Genomic DNA, 18,037 nt, shown 5'->3' on the forward strand with positions numbered 1-18,037 from the left:
TTCTAGGTTGTGTTGCTTCCGTCGAGTCTAACATGTTTTCTATGCAGCTATGTTCACTATGAGTGACACACAACCTTTTTTATAACTTATTCGCACAACTATGTCTTAAAACGAGGGTATTTTAGCAAAACTACTGAGAACAACACATGCAAGGCATGTGCATGACTCTCCATATTCGAGGTGGCAAGTACTATGCTTTCCATAGTGCTTGCTCGGGGGCAAGAACTTTAGCTGGCCTCGGTGCTCGTCTAGGGAGCAATTGTTCGCGTGGGAGACAAGTACTTTTGCTCACCTGGACGCTCCTTTTGGGGAATGGGTGAGCACTATTACTAGTCAAGGATCTCTTTTGCCTAGGGGCCGAGTGCCATAGAGAACCAAAATAATCATCCATTAGGCAAGCACTGTGAAGAGCCAAGTGCTCTCCCATAAAGTGAGCACTGCGGAGAGACAAGTGCTTGCCCAACTTTTTTGCTCTCTCAGTGCTCACCTAGAGGCAAGCACTTTGCCTTTCTATGATGCTCACCATTGTTGTAAGCGGTTCTGCTCATAAGGTGCTCGCCCCTCCTCTCAATGCAAAGGAGCACCTAGGTGAGTAAAAGTAGCAACAACGCTCGTTCCCCAGTGAGCACCACAAAGAGGCAAAGTTTTCAACCCCAGTGAGCATCATGAGAGCAAAAAAGATCGCCCTCGAGTGAGCACCAAAGAGTAAAAGTGCTTGGTCCCAGGCAAGCACCACCAAGAGCTAAATGCAAAGACTCAAGTGCTTGCCCATTAAGCAAACACAGAGGAGAGCTAAAGTGTCACACCCGATGCCAACACCACAGGAGTTAAAGTGTTTGCCCCTAGGTGAGCATCGTGAAGTCGAAAGTGCTCTCTACCCAAGCGAGAACGTGGGAGTAAAAGTGTTTGATGAGCGAGAGTGCTCGCCACCCACGTGAGCAATGCTCGTACCCAAAAAGCACCACGGAGAGGCAAAGTGATCACCCCCAAGCTAGCTGCATGGAGATCTTCTGCATAGGTCTTTGAGGTTGCTGGCACTGTGGGATGGTGCTTCGCACAATGGATTAGTGATGGTGGTCGTAGCAACTTTGTAAACAATGGCAACATATTTTGGTGGACATTAGCAACAAGAGACAGAGGGAGAGAGAGCAATTTACCTAAGATTGGCAGGTTCATGGTGGACAGTGGCCGCATGGTGGAAGGCAGGAGTTCGAGAAGATAAATGTACTTTTGTCCAAGTCTCTACACTGGTTTGAAAATAGTAGATGTTGACTTCATCCTTTCTTTTTTCTTTTTAATAGAAACGACGCTGCCACAATACCCATTCCACCACTTGACTTTGCTAAAAGCTTTTTCAGAAATTGCAGCATGAAAAAGTTATTACAATTCCAAGATCCTATTCCCTTGTAAATATAAAGTTAAGCATGGTTAGAATATTAATGTTGACGGAAAGAGAGAGAATAAGAGAGACAAAGATACTTGCTTGAGGTTACTGGCATCATGGGACGATAGCTTCGCATGGTGGATTGGTGATGGTGGCCATGGTAGCTTTGTAAGCAAGGGTAGCAAATTTCGGTGGACATTAGCAACAAGAGAGAAAGAAGAGAGAGGGAGAAAGAGAGTAGCTTACTTGAGCTCGACGGGTTCATGGAGGGTGGGAGTTTGAGAAGATAAATGTGTTTTTGTCTAAATCTCTACCCTCGTGTGTGTGTGTAACACCTCGCTCCCCATGGTTTAAAAATAAGTCATTTTTTTATAAAATCACGGGAGTCAGAGTGCTACAAGTGAACCTAATTTAAAAATTTTTTTTTTTTAAAGTAAGTTCCAAGTACAAAGATTCCTTATAATAAATGGAGTCGTATTGAAATCATAAATGAGAGTGCACGTAAGCATTTATTAAAATTTCTCAAAATATGTGCCATAAAAATCATAACTTAAAATCTCTATACATGATCTAGACCACTATTACGTCTTCCTGGACTTAGTCTCGTCCTGCAGCTCTACCTTCATAAATATTCTGACATGGGGTGGTTTAAAAACATAAAACAATTAAAAAAAGTCGATGACTCAGTAAGAAACCCATCATAACGTAAACATACTTAACATAAGGTTTTCATAAAAATATTTCATGTTGAGAATTAAAATCATGATTGTTCATAAATATGTTGATGGCATGCATGACTTGAAAATGTTTTTGATATATTGACTAATCTGAATTATATGATTTAACTGACTTGTCTGACTGACCAACACACTTAACCATGTATGCAAAGTTGTGCACCGGTCTCACATCCTGTGGCCACAAGGGGAATCATTGATCTGATTTGATAAAATATTACAGTGGACCACGCTTGAGTCCATGACTTGCACATCCACCCTGACTGCATTGGTACCATGCATCTGAATGAGTATCTGATTAACTGTTCTGACCTTATCTTACACTTAATCTTATGAAAGTTTACATGTTTTATGCAACGGATGCATGAGATGTATTATACATATATAACTATAATATGCGGAATGAAATATGATGATTGACGTGCTTGCAAATATCATAACATGTGTAGTACATAAACACTGGCTTCCAAAGAAATGGTTTTAATAATAATATATATAACTAGTTAACGTATGATAATCCTAATTTATAATCAAGATACTTACCTTGTAGCGCTAATCTAATATTTTCAGTGCGCGATTGATTTACTTTCATGGGTTAGGCGCTAGCTAAAGAGAGAAATAAATTAACCGATAGCTTGAGAGAAAACAAACGTGAGAGAGAAAACATAAGGGATGTTGTGAAAGGAATGAGGCAGTCAGCTATTGGCGTGGTGAACATGGTACACTGGCGGTGCTGGACTGGGTATCTTAAGTTTGGCCGCTGCACTTATGAATGTTTATAATTTTTCCAAATAACATCAGAATGGAAGATATTTATAGAAAAATTTGGGAGAGGGTGCCAACAAGTTTGAGTTAGACTCGATCGCGATCATTTAATAAAAGAGTTTGAATTTAAAAACATGATCTAGTAGTTCATTCAATGTAAAATTGACAATAATTTAGATTGCATAGGGGGCTTCAATCAGTTATGATTTTAAATTGAAATAAATATCTGATAGCCGATCTTTAAATTCTAAAAGGAGTCTAACTCATTTAATAAATGATAGATCAGATTTAACCTATTTATTAAGCTTAATTAAAACTCCTAATCAACCTCAAAAATTTATCGCTCTTGGGCTTATCTAACATGGCCTATTAAATATAATTTAGGCCCAATAACAATTATCAATATTTTAATCTTAGAATTATTGGATCGAGTTGTTACAAACTCTCATCCTTATAAAAAAATTGTCCTCGGAATTTGATAGACCTCAAATAACTTACATACTTATCCGCCACATGCTTTTCATATCTCTTTACTCCACAATCATTTAGTCGAACCTAATATTCAACAAATTCTCTGATCGTCTCATATTTTGGTCTGATGCCTCACTAATCCTTTTAGGCATACATGTTAGCATGCTACGTGTCAACCATTATACACTCTAAAATTAGTTCAAGCCTAAACAAATATCAATCTTAACAATGGGATTGATAGATTCACCCAATAATTATCTTAACTCCACATATAATAGTAACTAACGATCTCCACATAAATAAAACTCATCCACGTGAAATAATAATAATAAAGTTCTCCACATAAAATAATAACCTCAATAAATCGTAACTTAAGATTCTCCAAAGTTTGGATCCTGAATCTTACAACTCTTGGTGATAGAATCGCATTACCTATAGAACATAAGAGTACCATCAATCATCATGAAACACCATACACCATAAATAATAAATGAGATTTAACCTAGTTATTAAGTCTAATTAAAACTCTTAATCAATCTCAATAATTTATCATTTATGGACTTATCAAATATGACTTATTAAATATAATTTTGGTCAAATAAAAATTATCAATATTCCGACTTTAAAATTATTGAGTCGAGTCATTACGCAGGGGGCGCGGGGGAGGGGGTGAGGGGGAGGGAGAGCAGAAATCGACGGGTTCATGGTAGACGAAGGTCGCACAATGGAGGGATGTAGTTTGAGAAGAAAGCATACTTTTGTCCAAGTCTCTGCACTGGTTTGGAAATGGCAGATGCTGGCTTCATCCAATTTTTTCACGTAATGTTGAGGCCATCCCTTAGATAGGTGAAAGGAAAAGGCCTGATGGAGGTGATCGGAGAGGTTGAAAAATCTAATAACAGGATTGCTTGAAGATTTGACATCATATTTGTTGGCCAAATTGAACCATTCAAAAAGCTATCCGTTAGACATGGATTAGATTTTTAGAAAAAGTACCAAAAATATGTCTGTCTGACATAGTTGAACTGTTCAAAAAGTAAAACAATTATAAATTGTTGAGTTTAAGGAAAAAAAATGGCATATTAAAATTATATTGTTCATAATGATGGTTGGCCTCATAATTTTAACATAGATATGAGGACAAAATGGGATAGAAATTCAAACATTGACATTTTCATCTATTGAAAGTGAATGGTTTTATTTTTATAAGATACTTTGTAAAAAATGACACTCATTTACTAAGGAAGAAAATTTAGTCATTAACATTGATATAGGTCGGATGGAAGATGTGATGAAAAAGGGCGAGAATAGTTTGGTAGGGAAACTGTGCTCAGATCGTGTGGTTGAGAAGAAGATAATGAGAGCAACTATGGCAAAAATCTGGAGAGTAAGAAAAATTTTTTCTTTCCAAGATATTTGCCCAAATCTATTTACAATAACATTTAAGAAGCAGGAGGATCGAGACAGAGTACTAGCTAAGAAACCATGGCTATTTGATAATAGCCTGTTCATCCTCAAACCCTTTGATGGACTTACACCCCCGAAGCTGATGAATTTTAATTTTGAGGAGTTTTGGGTCCAATTGCATAATCTCCCACTGGTATGTATGAGGAGAGAAATAGGGACTCAAATTGGAAAAACCATTGGGACGGTGAATGAGGTTGATGTTAAGGAAGATGGAATTGGGTCGAGAAATTATCTCAGAGTCCGCATAGAAATTGATCTAAGGAAAACCATGTCTAGGGGTAGAACGGTTAACCTGCTAGGAAAGAAAAGTTGGGTTCCTTTGCAATATGAGAAGCTGCCCTGAGAGTGTTTCAAGTGTGGTAAATTGGTGCATGGAGTGAATTGGTGTAGTGTTACAATACCATTAACAAAACAGAGTCAGGCAAAAAAAAAACTCAGTTTGGAACATGGTTGCGAGCATATACCAATCTGAGAAAAAAATCTGTTGTTAGAATGGTAGGAGAATAGCTTAGAAAAAGTGCAGAATATGATAGAGAGTCCCAATAAAAGTCATCAAAAAAGGAAGGGGCTCCAAGTAACAATTGTGCTCCAGTAATGGCACTCAGTTCTGAAAGTGGGGGAAGCTCAGGAGGGTGGCAAATAGCTAAAGAGAAATTCAAATTTTCAAATGTTTGTTATGACGTAGCAAGATATGGTGAGAAGATGATAGATTTGGAAGAGAGGTTGATCAAGAGTTTTTCCTGCGAAAAACAAGGATACAGTTATTTCAAACTGTGATATTGATTTTGAAAGCCAAGAAGATACACTATGGAAGTCAAGCTTATCCAATAAGGAAGACATGGGCCTGATAACTAGAAGTAATTTGGGCCTGGGAAGTATGAGTAATATGGGCCTGTGGGAATTGTATGACTTATGTGATTAGTAATTGCTCTTGAATGAAAAAACTAAGCACTCAAATGCGACAAAGTCTATTGAAGAAAAACATCTGGGAAAAAATAAAAATAAGGAAGACAATTCAAAAGGAAGCAAGCAGAATTTGAGCAAATGGAAGAGAAGAGCTGGTAACTCTGGCTAGATCGTTGAACCCTTATTGAGTAGTATTGGCAAACTAGTGTAGACAGTGTTAACAATGATAGTGAAAATAAGAATAAAAGTGTAAGGTATGTGTGGTGGAGCAAGATGTGTCAAAAAAATTATCTATAGTGGAGGCTGATAGTCAGCCCCGCCAATCATTATGAATTCCTTGAGTTGAAACTATCGTAGGCTTGGGAATGCCCGGACTATTCAAGACCTTTGTCTTTTGATAAAGGAAAAGAGACCCCAATTTTTCTTATGGAAACTAAACTACTTGCTAGCAAATTTGAAGGTTTAAAAAGAAGATTGAGATTTGATGGTTGTTTTGTAATGGATTCTTTGGGTATGAGAGGTGGTTTGGCCCTGTTATGGGAAAAGGATATGGATCTTGAGATTGTAAACTACGCTTAGAACCACATTCTTGCTAAGTTGTGCTATCCCAATAAAAATGTCAGTCGATTGTTTATTGTATATATAGTCACCCTGAATGGAATAGAAGAAAAGAGACATGAAACCTGTTATCTCTCTTAAAGCCACCCACGAACCAAGCTTGGTGTGTGCTAGGTGACTTTAATGAAATAATTTCCCAAGATGAGAAGATGGGTGGCAGACAAAGACCAGAGACACAAATGGAAGAATTTTGAAATGCTCTTGAGAAAAATAACTTGTTTGACTTGGGATGGAAAGGGAAAAAATTTACATGGAGTACTAAGCATGGGGATGAATCCTTTACAAAGGAGAGGCTATATAGAGTAGTGGCTAACCCTCAATGGACAGAGTTAAGAATGTATAAGTAGAAGTATTGCCTGCAAGAAGCCCTAACCATAAACCATTTGTACTAGCAATAAGAGAAGAGCATGCTACAACAAGAAAAAGAAAGTGGTTGTTAGAGGAAGGGGTGGGTCTGTTATACAAGATGCATGGGAAAGGGATATTGCTGAATAGGACAAGTTTAAACTAGTAGAGAATAAACTCAACAGTTGCAAAAGGGCCTTAATTAGATGGAGTTCACAAAAAAAGCAAGATGCAGAAAGGCAGATTGAGCTGATAAATAATAAGCTTAAAAGAGAACAAGAGAATGAAGGCCCTCACAATGTAGATATTATTAAAACTCTACAAGGAAAATTAGGCCTACTGCTTAAGCAAGAAGATTTGAAGTGGAAACAAAGAACAAAACAGAATTGGTATCAGATGGAGGACAAGAATACCAACCATTTTTTCATCCATGTGCTTGCCAAAGGAGAAAAAGAATTGGATTAAGAAGATTACATATTCACAGAGCAGGATTTTGACTGACCAACCAGAAATTGAAGATCCATTCACTTAGTTTTTTAAAGATCTATTCAAGTATACAAATCTCATTGTAGAGTGTATTGCTAGTTGTCTAGATTCAGTTGAACCAAAAGTCACATTGGCTATGAATGAAGAATTGGAAAAAGAATTCACAACAAAAGAAGTTGAGGTAGCCTTGAAGCAAATGTCACCACTAAAGTCCCCAGAGCCTAATGGATATGGGGCTTGTTTCTATCAAACCTACTGGAACACAGTAGGTGGGGAGGTATGTCAAGCTATTATAAGTTTTTTAAATGGGTGAAAGTTAGATATGGGCATTAACTTTACATATCTAGCTTAATTCCTAAAGTTAAAAGTCTTGTTGTAGTTTGTGAGTTCAGGCCAATAAGTTTATGTAATATACTTTACAAACTTGTATCAAAAGTATTAGCAAACAGGTTAAAAAAACATCTTGGCTTCTTCATATCAAGCTGCCAGAGTGCATTCATCCCAAGAAAACTAATCACAGATAACATTATAGTTGCATATGAAACTCTACACACAATGAAGAGCAGACAGAAGGGCAAAAGGTGTAGCATGACACTCAAGCTTGATATGTCAAAACCATATGACATAATAGAGTGGAAGCCCTTGGAGGCAATGATGAGGAAGCTCGATTTTGGAGATAGATGGATATCATTGATCATAGAGTGTGTTACTTCTGTATCATATTGTGTGTTAGTTAATAGACATACTGGAGCGATCATCAAACCATAAAGCGGATTAAGGCAAGGGCACCCCATCTCCCTTTACCTTTTTATTTTGTGTGCTGAAGGACTGAGTCATTAATTGAAGCATAAGAAAAATGTGGAGAAACCAAATGAGTTTTTGTTACAAGAGGTGGCACAAGAATCAACCACTTATTATTTGTTGATGACTATGTTATTTTTGGGAGACAACTACATTCATAATGGTTAAAGATCCAAGAATTGTTAAACAAATATGAATTGGTATCAGGTCAGTTTCTAAACAAACAAAAAATCATAATATTCTTTAGTTCTTTCACTGAAGCTATTACTAGAACACAAATTTCGCAAACTGTTGGGGTATCAGCATGTGGAAATTATGAAAGATACTGGGGTTTACCATATTTTGTGGGTAAATCTAAGTATAATACCTTTAGGCACTTAAAGGAAAGGGCGTGGACAAAGATCAACAATTGGAAGAATACCTTCTTCTCCCAAGCAGGAAAGGAAATTCTAATTAAAGTTGTAATTCAAGCCTTGCCTACATTTCTCATGAGTGTCTTCAAGCTACCCCAAAAACTTTGTAAAGAAATAACTGTCATGATGTCCAGATTCTAGTGGGGCTTCAAAAATAATGGATCTAAAATTCAGTGGAGAAGTCAGAACAAGATGGGAGAATCAAAGAAAAATAGAGGGTTAGGGTTTAGAGATCTTGAGAGTTTCAACAAGGTTTTACTAACAAAACAATGCTAGAAGATGATCCAAAGTCCAACTCTGGTTGCAACAATAATGAAGGAGAAGTATTACAGGAATGAGGATTTAACAAAGGCTAAGTTTGGGTCAAGGCCATCCTTGATATGGAGAAACATGTTCCATCACTTGATCTGACCAAGACAAGACTGATATGGAGAGTAGGGAATGGTAGCATAATTAAGATATGGGATGATAAATGGTTGCTAGTACAATCTTCCAGCAAAGTCCAATCACCCATTAAAGTATTAAATAGTGAAGCAAAAGTATGTGAATTGATTGAGAAAGGGGCCGCAGTGGAAGGATAGCATAGTGAATGAAATATTCAGAAGGAAGGAGCATAACTGGTGATGAGGATAAAATAATATGGGGCCCCAGTACTATAGGAATTTTCACAGTAAAAAATGTTTATCATGTTGAGCAAAATAGAGTGAGAATGTTGAAAAGGGAATCTTCAAGCTACTATAAAGCCCAATCAGATTGGCAGTTTATATGGAATTTAAGGATGCTTGGTTATGTTAAGCATTTTATATGGAAGACTGCTCATGATATTCTCCCAACTAGATGTAACCTATTTAAGAAGAGGATTATTGACACAAACTTATACCCAATATGTGAAAGAGAAGAAGAAACTATAGTCCATGCAATTAGGAGCTACCCTGCTGCAACATATATATGGAATGAAGCTGATAGTCCAGTTTAGAAGATGTCAAGTGTAAAGGCCTACTTTATGGATTTGTGGAAGAAATTTATTGAGAAGTTGAAAGTAGAAGAAGAAGTAGAACTGGTAGGCTGGGTTATGAAGAGGATATGGTTAAAGAGAAACTCATTGATTCATGAGAATAAATTTGAGAACCCGAGACAATTACATAAGTCTGATAAACAAAGCTTACTAGACTTCAATTCAACTCAGCATTAGATGCTAGATGATCATCAACATAATTTTATAGTGAGACAACAGGTCAGATGGAAGAAACCAAGTGGCAGGTACACAAAAGCCAATTAGGATGCAACTGTAGATAGCAAGGAAAAAAGGTAGGAATTGGAGTTATAATAAGAAATTTAGATGGTGATATTTTGGCATCTTTATGTTCAACTATTAATCAATGCATGAGGCCAGCAACTGCAGAAGCATTTGTCCTGAGAAGAGCTATGACTCTATGCATTGAGTTGGGCTTTCTCATGTGATCCTAGAAGGAGATGCCTAGATTATTGTTAAAAACTTAAAGCAGCTACAAGTTATGAAGACGATTATGGTGTGCTTATAGATGATGCAGGAAGGATGCTGCTTGAAAGACAAAGTTGGAGGTTTAACTTTACAAATAGAGAGGCAAACTCTATTGCTTATAAACTTGCTAAATTAGCTGTAACGATGTTGTAAGAGAGAGCATGGATTGAGGAATGTCCTAGTCAAATACGTAGTTTATTTTTAGTGATAAAGTTTTTAATTAACATTTTATTGATTCTTTAGAATAAAACTATAAGCTATGCTTTGATTTTTTAAAAAAAAAAAAGTGGAAAATTTTGATCAAGAAAAAAAGTATAGTAAGATCGATTTGAATGGAGCCGTGAAAAGTTAAAACCCTGAAAACCAAACCCTGGTCAAGCAACAACTCACACACACTCTTTCTCCATAGTCCAACGGCAACAAAACAGAGGCTTTTGGGTCGGGGCTTTTAGGCCTCGCTTAGTTATAAGATGAGATGAGAAATTTGAAATAATAATAAAATAATTTATATATAGTAATAAAATAATTTAAATTAAGATTTTTATGAAATTTTAAGAAAGGAAAGTATAAAGTTGAATAAAAAAATTATAAAATAAAAAAAATTAGAATATAATTTTTTAATATAATTTTTATTTTAAGATTTAAAAAAATTAAATTATTTTTTATATTTTATTTAAAAATTTAAAAAAATTATAATGATTATTTAATTATTAGATGAGAAAATTAAAAATTAAAAATTAAAAATTATTTATATTTAATTGATTTTTAAATTTTAAGATAAAATAAGATAAAATAAGAATAATTTAAAAGATTTGCAAACCAAACCCTAGCCATTTTCACGACTTCCAAGGTCCAACCCTCCCAGTCCGGGCAGTCCCCCAGGTAGGTATTTTTCTTGAGTAGTACTACGGGTCAGCCTACTGTATGGGTGCACACTTTGCACACCCAACGTGGCTGCACTATTTATTTGTTTTTTTTTTTTTTTTTTATATTTCAAGAAGGGAAATGCTATGCATCAGCCCCACACCAGCACACACTTCACATCACCTTTTTTTTTTTTTTTTTACACTCAATAGGTTGAGTGTGTGCTGGTGTGGGGCTGATGCAAATATTTTTTCTTAAAGAATACCTGAAAATCAATTTTCATCTACTGTTTTCTTCTATCCCAATTCATTCAAATTTCCCCCGCGCGAAAAAGCTCATCCCTCGCCAGCATCGCGTCATTCCTCTGCCCACCGCCACCGGTGAAGCCACCTCTCTGTCCAGCGACCCCGAGCGACGTTCCTCCGTCTGCACAGCGCCGCCACTCCCCAGGAGATTATTGAATGGAGCAAACCAGAGAGAATCCCGCGAAGACCCCCATCCTCCCCTCCAAGCAACCCTTATCGCGTTTCTTCATCTCTATCTGCAGACTGCAGGCACTTCATTTCAAATCTTTGTTTGGGAGCCCCTCTGCCAAGAGAAGTAGGTAACTTTGCAGTTCCCAATTTCTCTTAAGATCGATTTATTTGTCTATTGCTTGTGTACTCTTTGTTATGGTGCAACCACTGGAGCTCTAGACAAGCAATCCCTTCTGCTCCAAACCATATGTATAGAGACCTCAAATACCAACCCCACTAGCCCTCTTTCAACTGCGATTTCCAAAGATTTCAGTTTCTTCTGAATCCAAGGCTCACTTGTCTCCTGGAAGATCTCCATGAAAAGGACATGGTCTTGATTCCCCAAGATAGAAAGGGGTTTTAAGGGGAGGTTGTTGATTTTATTTGAGTGAGATTTGTCTTACAAGTATGATATAGAACTTGGCTTGTTTGTTGTAGAGGGGGGAAGATGAATTGGGCTGTGTAGGTTCTTGTTTTTGTGTCCCTAAGTTGAGGAGGATAATGAAAGTTTTTAGAAAGGAGTTTTATGGGTTTGAATTCGGGGGAGAGAATGTTGTATGGGGTTGAGTGAAGTTATACAAGGGTCAAAACAATGGGTTTTAACTCTGCTATTTCTATTATATTGCATAAAGGCTTTAAGATATATATATATATATATATATATATATATATATATATATATATATATAAGACCAGCTTCATAGTAGAGAGAAATCCTATAGAATTCGGGACTTAGGACACCTTGCATTACACATCAACATTTCTGTTATAAGGAATCTATCTAATTCTGTTAAAAAGAATCTATCTAGAGTTTTCTATGGTGTAGTATTCTTGCATTTCTGATTTGCATTTGAGCTTGTCCTTCTAGAAGCATCTCCTTGGTTCTACATATGCAATGAAAAAGAAAGGACAAAGAAAAACGGCAAGATGGTAAATGGATACATAGTAAAGCAACATGTATATAAAGATAATTAAATATTTGGAGACGTGGATTTAAGCTTTGTGACACCTAGCATGTGTACTACTTGTCTCTCTATATATATTTTCCCCGAGATTTGTATATAGCTTAACGTGTCATAACTGTATTAGAAGGATGTGCAAAGAAAAAAGTGTGAGGGTAAGAATTAGGTAAGAACTAAATTGAATAATCACTGCTTCATGGATGAAACTGAAATCTGATACATAATTTAAGGAGTAAGCTTGTATTCTGATATAGTATTTACGATCTGAATGACTTGCTGTTTGGATTTACCTTTCCCTTCATTGAGTTTTTTCCTTCACAAGAGAACTTACTTTAACATCAGTCTTACTCTTATTAAACTTCTTTCCTCTATATCATCTTTTGAATGATATTGCTACTGCAGAACAAGACATAATATGTTAACTATGGCACATTGTTTAACATAGATTCATGACCCATGACATATTAATAACTACTATTGTAGGATTCCCATATAAGAGAAATCAAAACTCCGGTCTTTCTGTTGAGGATGTCCTTTATAAAATTTTTAACTTTTTTTGTTCAGGTTCTTTTGTATTGGTGTTAAACCTTGGCATCAATTCCAATACTTCAACCTAGCTGTTAAAGACCAAACTCTGTTTTTCATAGGTACAACGTGGTTTTCTAATGAATTGGGTGTACACCTTTGTACTTAAAGGCTCTAATGTGGAATAAAAAAGCGAGCATTGGTGTGTAATTGGATCAAACTTCACAAAAAATAGTGGGTTTATTATTTCAAACATGTAAATTTGACATTTTCAACATGTACGTAAAATTGAATGAAGAGACGGTTTTACAAATATAAGAACAACTTAAGCGCCTACTAATCATAACATTTAATTTTTATGCAGTGGAATACTTCTTTTATCAATCATTTACTGGAAGACATTAGTTTCGCAAGATTATATATATATATATATATAAATGAACCTTCATAAGAAAAACGTCCAAATAGATGTTTTGGTATTCATGAGTTCAATTTTTGCAAGTTTTTTGAGGTATCGTTTTCCTTCATTTCTTTAGGTATATATATTTATTTTCATTTCTTGGGTTGAGAAGTTCTAGACTTCAAAAAAACTCTAGATAGATTCTTTATAACAGAATAAGATAGATTCCTTATAACAAAAATGTTGAGGTGTAGTATTCTTGCATTTCTGATTTGCATTTGAGCTGGCTCTTCTAGAAGCATCTTCTTGGTTCTGATCTAAGGCAAAGGAAATCACTGCCTTAACAATCTAGTTTCATTCATTTTTGGTTCTAATAATTTATTCATCTGGCATTTTCCATTTAAATTTAATGCTACTGCCAGTTTTGGCTGATACAATGCATTGTAGGGACTACACCACTAGAGATGTTATTGCAACAAGGGTCATAACAGAGGAAACACTTCTTAATTATCATTATTTCCACTGTAGCATTTCACTTACTATCTGCATCTAAATGCCTTGTTTCTCAATTGCAGAGATCCCATGTGGTGGGCATGTTTGGCGCGACATTTGGTGTGGGGATTCTCCTCTTAAGATTGTCTTTCCAAATCTTTTCAGTATTGCTAAAGATTACAGAATTATGAGAGGACCGGCTTTGATTTCTTTTTTTACAAAATTTAAAGCTGAAGAGGGCCAGACGAGGACAAATAATTTTTTCTTATATCATCAAATTTTATACATTAGATGATGCAATGAACGAAGTGTATGCTTCATGAACCATTAGTTGTGATAATTCTCAATGTTATGGGAAAATAAATTATGAATGCCCACTTTTGGGAAGTTTTTATCTTCTAGAGGTTAGAGCATTACCTGGATGATGACCAGGTTGACAGAAAAAAGTGCAATCTTTTATTTTCAACTTTGATTCTTGATGGCCAAGGTGACCGGTGGCACATTAATAAATCTCTCTTAGTCCATTTCATCATTCAAGTAAAACATTCGAGGCTGGTTAAGGGGTAAAATTTTGCTTCCCTTGAACCCATATTCTCGTTCTCCACCAGTTGCTTTTTCATGGAAAGTGTCTCCATGACACCATGCTCAATTCTTATATGACATCATTGCAAAGTTCAAGGGAAGCAAAACTCTTATACATTCTCGATTCTACATGACAGCATAGCAAAGTTTAAGAAGCAAATGTTCTAGTTGCATTTCCTTTTGATGCTTGTCATAATGAGGCACTGCTTTGAGATGAGAAGTTGAAAAATAATAAACATCTTCATATGCGTTCAAGAATTAAGAATAAAGCAAAGAACTAAAAAAGTAAGATTTGTTCAAAGGAAAAATCTGCAACTCCCAAATTGATTTGTTCAATTGATTTACAAATGATAACTCCCAAATTGCAGTCAATGAACTCTCCTTGCACTCTTAAGATAGTCTGCCCTTATTGCCCACAATTGTTCTCCCACTGATTTCATGTCTGGGCAATCGGCCCGAATCGGTGCCGCACAGTGGAAGAAAACATTTTCATAAGTACCTCTGAATCAATGACTTCCTCCATCAAAGGATCCACCAATTCCACCAAACTTCCTTCATTGTACTTGTTAAAGGCCTGCACATTATGAAATCCATTGAGAACTTAAACAATTGAATGTTAGCAGTAACTTTAAAATGCATGGACAACATAACTTAGCAACAAAGTAACAATAAAAGCGACATAAGTACCCTACTTTGGGCTAATTAAAATGACATGAGTTAGATCCTATATTTGCAACAGAAGTAATGGGAAGCAAGTAGCACCACAACCTACATCCTATATTTGCAACTACGCTCTTCCACCTCCGTGGAAACCCACATATTTTGGAAGATTTTTTTTTTTATAGGCCACCCCAAAACAAATGAAATAAACACTTATACTAAGAAGTGTCTTCTAGAAATTACAAGAAATATAATAGCAGAGTCATCTCAAGGTAATGCAGGAGACTCATTTGATTCCAGTCAAAATATCAAATTTTTTTTTAGATATTTCAACTTCCAAGATTTATTAATCAGTGTACCATCATAGAAATGCACACAAAAAAAATCATTTATATCCATTTCATGAAAATTATAGGATGCATATTTAAAGATCTCAAACTGACTGCTGCATCAAAGCCAACATGTACAGCAGAAAATAATACACTACAGAAACCAAATGAAGAATCAAAGAAAGGGCACGTGACGTGTGTACCAAGCGAAATTTATAAAATGATTGTGATTTTATGGAATAAAAATACAAACCCAAAAATTCGTCAACATACCTCCTCAATGTAAGATTTCACCCAGATTTGCAGAACATTAAACCCTAGAACCCCAGAGCCAAACAAATATATGGTGCAAACCTAGAATCACACGGAAAAAAGAGGTGAAATTTGAAGAACATTAATGGGTTTGTCGATACATTACATGTTTCTAGCCGCAGATTTGGTGGGCTCTTTACTTCATCATGGTGTGGAATCCTCTCGTCGCAGATCTGGAACAAATGATCGGAGGATGAGCCAATGGGGAAATCACGGGGATGAGCGATGAGGATGAAGGGAGTGGGGAGATGAAGCACAGGTTTGAGAGAGCTTTAGATTTTGAGGGGGAAATCACAATGCACGTGAGGGGATTGAGAGAGTTACAGAGAAGAAGAAAAAGAAGAAGAAGGTCTTGACGAAAATGTATTTCGCGATTGATAAGCAGAAGACTTAGAGAATTTGGGGTTTTCAAAATCGTCAGGGGATTTTTTGTGATTCACAGAGAAGAAGAAGAAGGTTTAGGGTTTTGTGAGGAAAGTTGAGGGATTTACAGTGAATAAGTTGGATTAGAAGCGTGAGGGGATTGAGGGTTGAAACCCAGAAGCAGTTTGGGGTTTTCGTCGAAGCACACTTTCGAATTTGAGGCTGACTGAGGGCTTCGGGGACTGGGGCTGGGGCGAGAAACCGGTTCATTGAACCCGGTCCGGTTTGACACATCATGTGTGTTGCGGCTGCAGCCAACAGTAGGCTGATGTAAAGATTTTTCCATTTTTCTTTCTTGACCTTTCCCTTTTCTATCTCTCCTTTTGTTTTCCCTCTTGGTTCTCTTATTTCATTTCCTTTTATCTTTTTCGGGCCAAAGCACTGGGAGGTATGGTCCATGAAATTTCTTTCCAATCCACTTTATTCCCATCATTTTTGCGTGCAATGATCCTGAAATTCTCCTTTCTTTCTTACTCTGTATAGGCCTAGACTCCTATGCTTTCTAGACTTACTGGTGCGCTTTGTGGAATTTTTTTTTTCGGTTTCCCCTGGATTTTCAAGAAAATGGGAACTCAGGAGCATGTTTTTCTGTGGTGTTTGATTTCGTTGTATGAAAACTTTTCTCGAAAACATTTTTTGTTACCTCTTATCGACCTAGTTGTTGCTTGTCTTTCGTATCTTTACTTCTTTCGTTTTCTGTTTTTGTTTCTCATGGATCCCTGTAGAAAAATAGTGGGTACTTTAGGGAAAGGTAGTTTTCGGATCATTCACGCAAAAATGGTGGGAATTATGGATTGGTAATTGTTCGCATTCAGATGGTATTGTTTCCAATTCCTTTAAAGTCCCTATGGAAGTCAGATCATGTTTTTTGGTTTGTTAAATATGGTATCTTTTATTTTGTTTTCGTAGTTCACTCGGTTTTGGCTTATTTAGTACCACCTTATTGTGCTCTGAATTACTGATCATGGTGAAATTGTGGCTATAGCACCTTAATTTTCTGAGTTTTCAGATTAAAACAGGATTTTCTGTTAATTTGCTTTTGGCATGGGATATATTAGCAAGACTAGTTTTGGTTCCACATGGTGCATGCGGTCTTTCGGTCACTTTGGTGGTAACTCTTAGTAGCAGGAAGCTTTGTTATAATTATTCTGTTTACATCCATTGCATGTTGTCATCCTCTATTTTCAACTTTTATGCAAACAAGTCTTGTGTGTTAGATTTTATAATAGATTTGTGCATACATTGAGCGGTGATGAGTAATCTTTTAAGATGCTTATTCATAAGGCTCTTTTTTCAGTTAATCATGTTTCCATTTAAAATGGCTATGTGATGGTGTTGATGAGGATAATGGGTCTGCTTGCTTTTGTTCCAGTTCATCATACAACATGTATACTCCCAATTTCCAATACAGAAAATATATATTGCAGCCTACTGTTTGTTGAAGCCGCCGCACACTCAATGGATTGAGTGAAAAAAAAAAAAACCTGTATGGTGTGCTTAGGCTTCCGGCTGATGTGCAGTATAGCTCTTTCCAATATATTTAATAAACTTCTACATACTCGCTTCTCTTGGGGGACTACTGTTTTTGTGATTAGCATCTCAGTAGCTTTTTGCATTTGTCGACATTATTTTGGTGAAATACTTTTGATTGTTTGCCACTGGATGAGCTACTTTTTATCAATTAAGACAAGAGATTTTGATAGAAAGAACTTGTAACATCCGAATTATACTATTGAATTATAAAACGAGGTAAAGATCACGTACATCATTGTCGGATGGTTTGCTAATTGAGAGTGATTATTTTCTATAAATTATTATTAGTATTATTATGATCGTCGTGCTCTAAGAGTGAGTGAACTTTATATTGAGTGTAACATAACTATGCCCTTGCGTGGCTATTTGTTATTAGATTTTCAGGTGTCTTCCCTCCCTCTCTCCCCCACTTGCTCTTTGCAGCCTCTTTTGCTCAATGGGATTCATTCGCTTTCTTCACTTTATTAGGTTTTTGGGCAAACAAAAGGCCTTCCACTTATTCATATAATTATTTCCAGCATGCCTGATTGACGTTTGGTGAGTGATGAT

The 18,037-nt window shown here is 36.3% G+C and overlaps 1 long non-coding RNA gene across 1 annotated transcript; it reads right to left on the minus strand.

Moving 5' to 3' along the window:
• Nucleotides 1-14,378: 14,378 nt before the first annotated feature.
• LOC118344653 lies at nt 14,379-16,113 on the minus strand. The gene is made up of 2 exons (XR_004798430.1): nt 15,494-16,113; nt 14,379-14,805 (listed from the first exon to the last, which is right to left on the minus strand). It is a non-coding gene; the product is annotated as an uncharacterized LOC118344653 (long non-coding RNA).
• Nucleotides 16,114-18,037: the final 1,924 nt, after the last annotated feature.

Source organism: Juglans regia, chromosome 15 (assembly GCF_001411555.2).
Source record: "Juglans regia cultivar Chandler chromosome 15, Walnut 2.0, whole genome shotgun sequence".
In the NCBI taxonomy this organism is placed as follows: domain Eukaryota; kingdom Viridiplantae; phylum Streptophyta; class Magnoliopsida; order Fagales; family Juglandaceae; genus Juglans; species Juglans regia.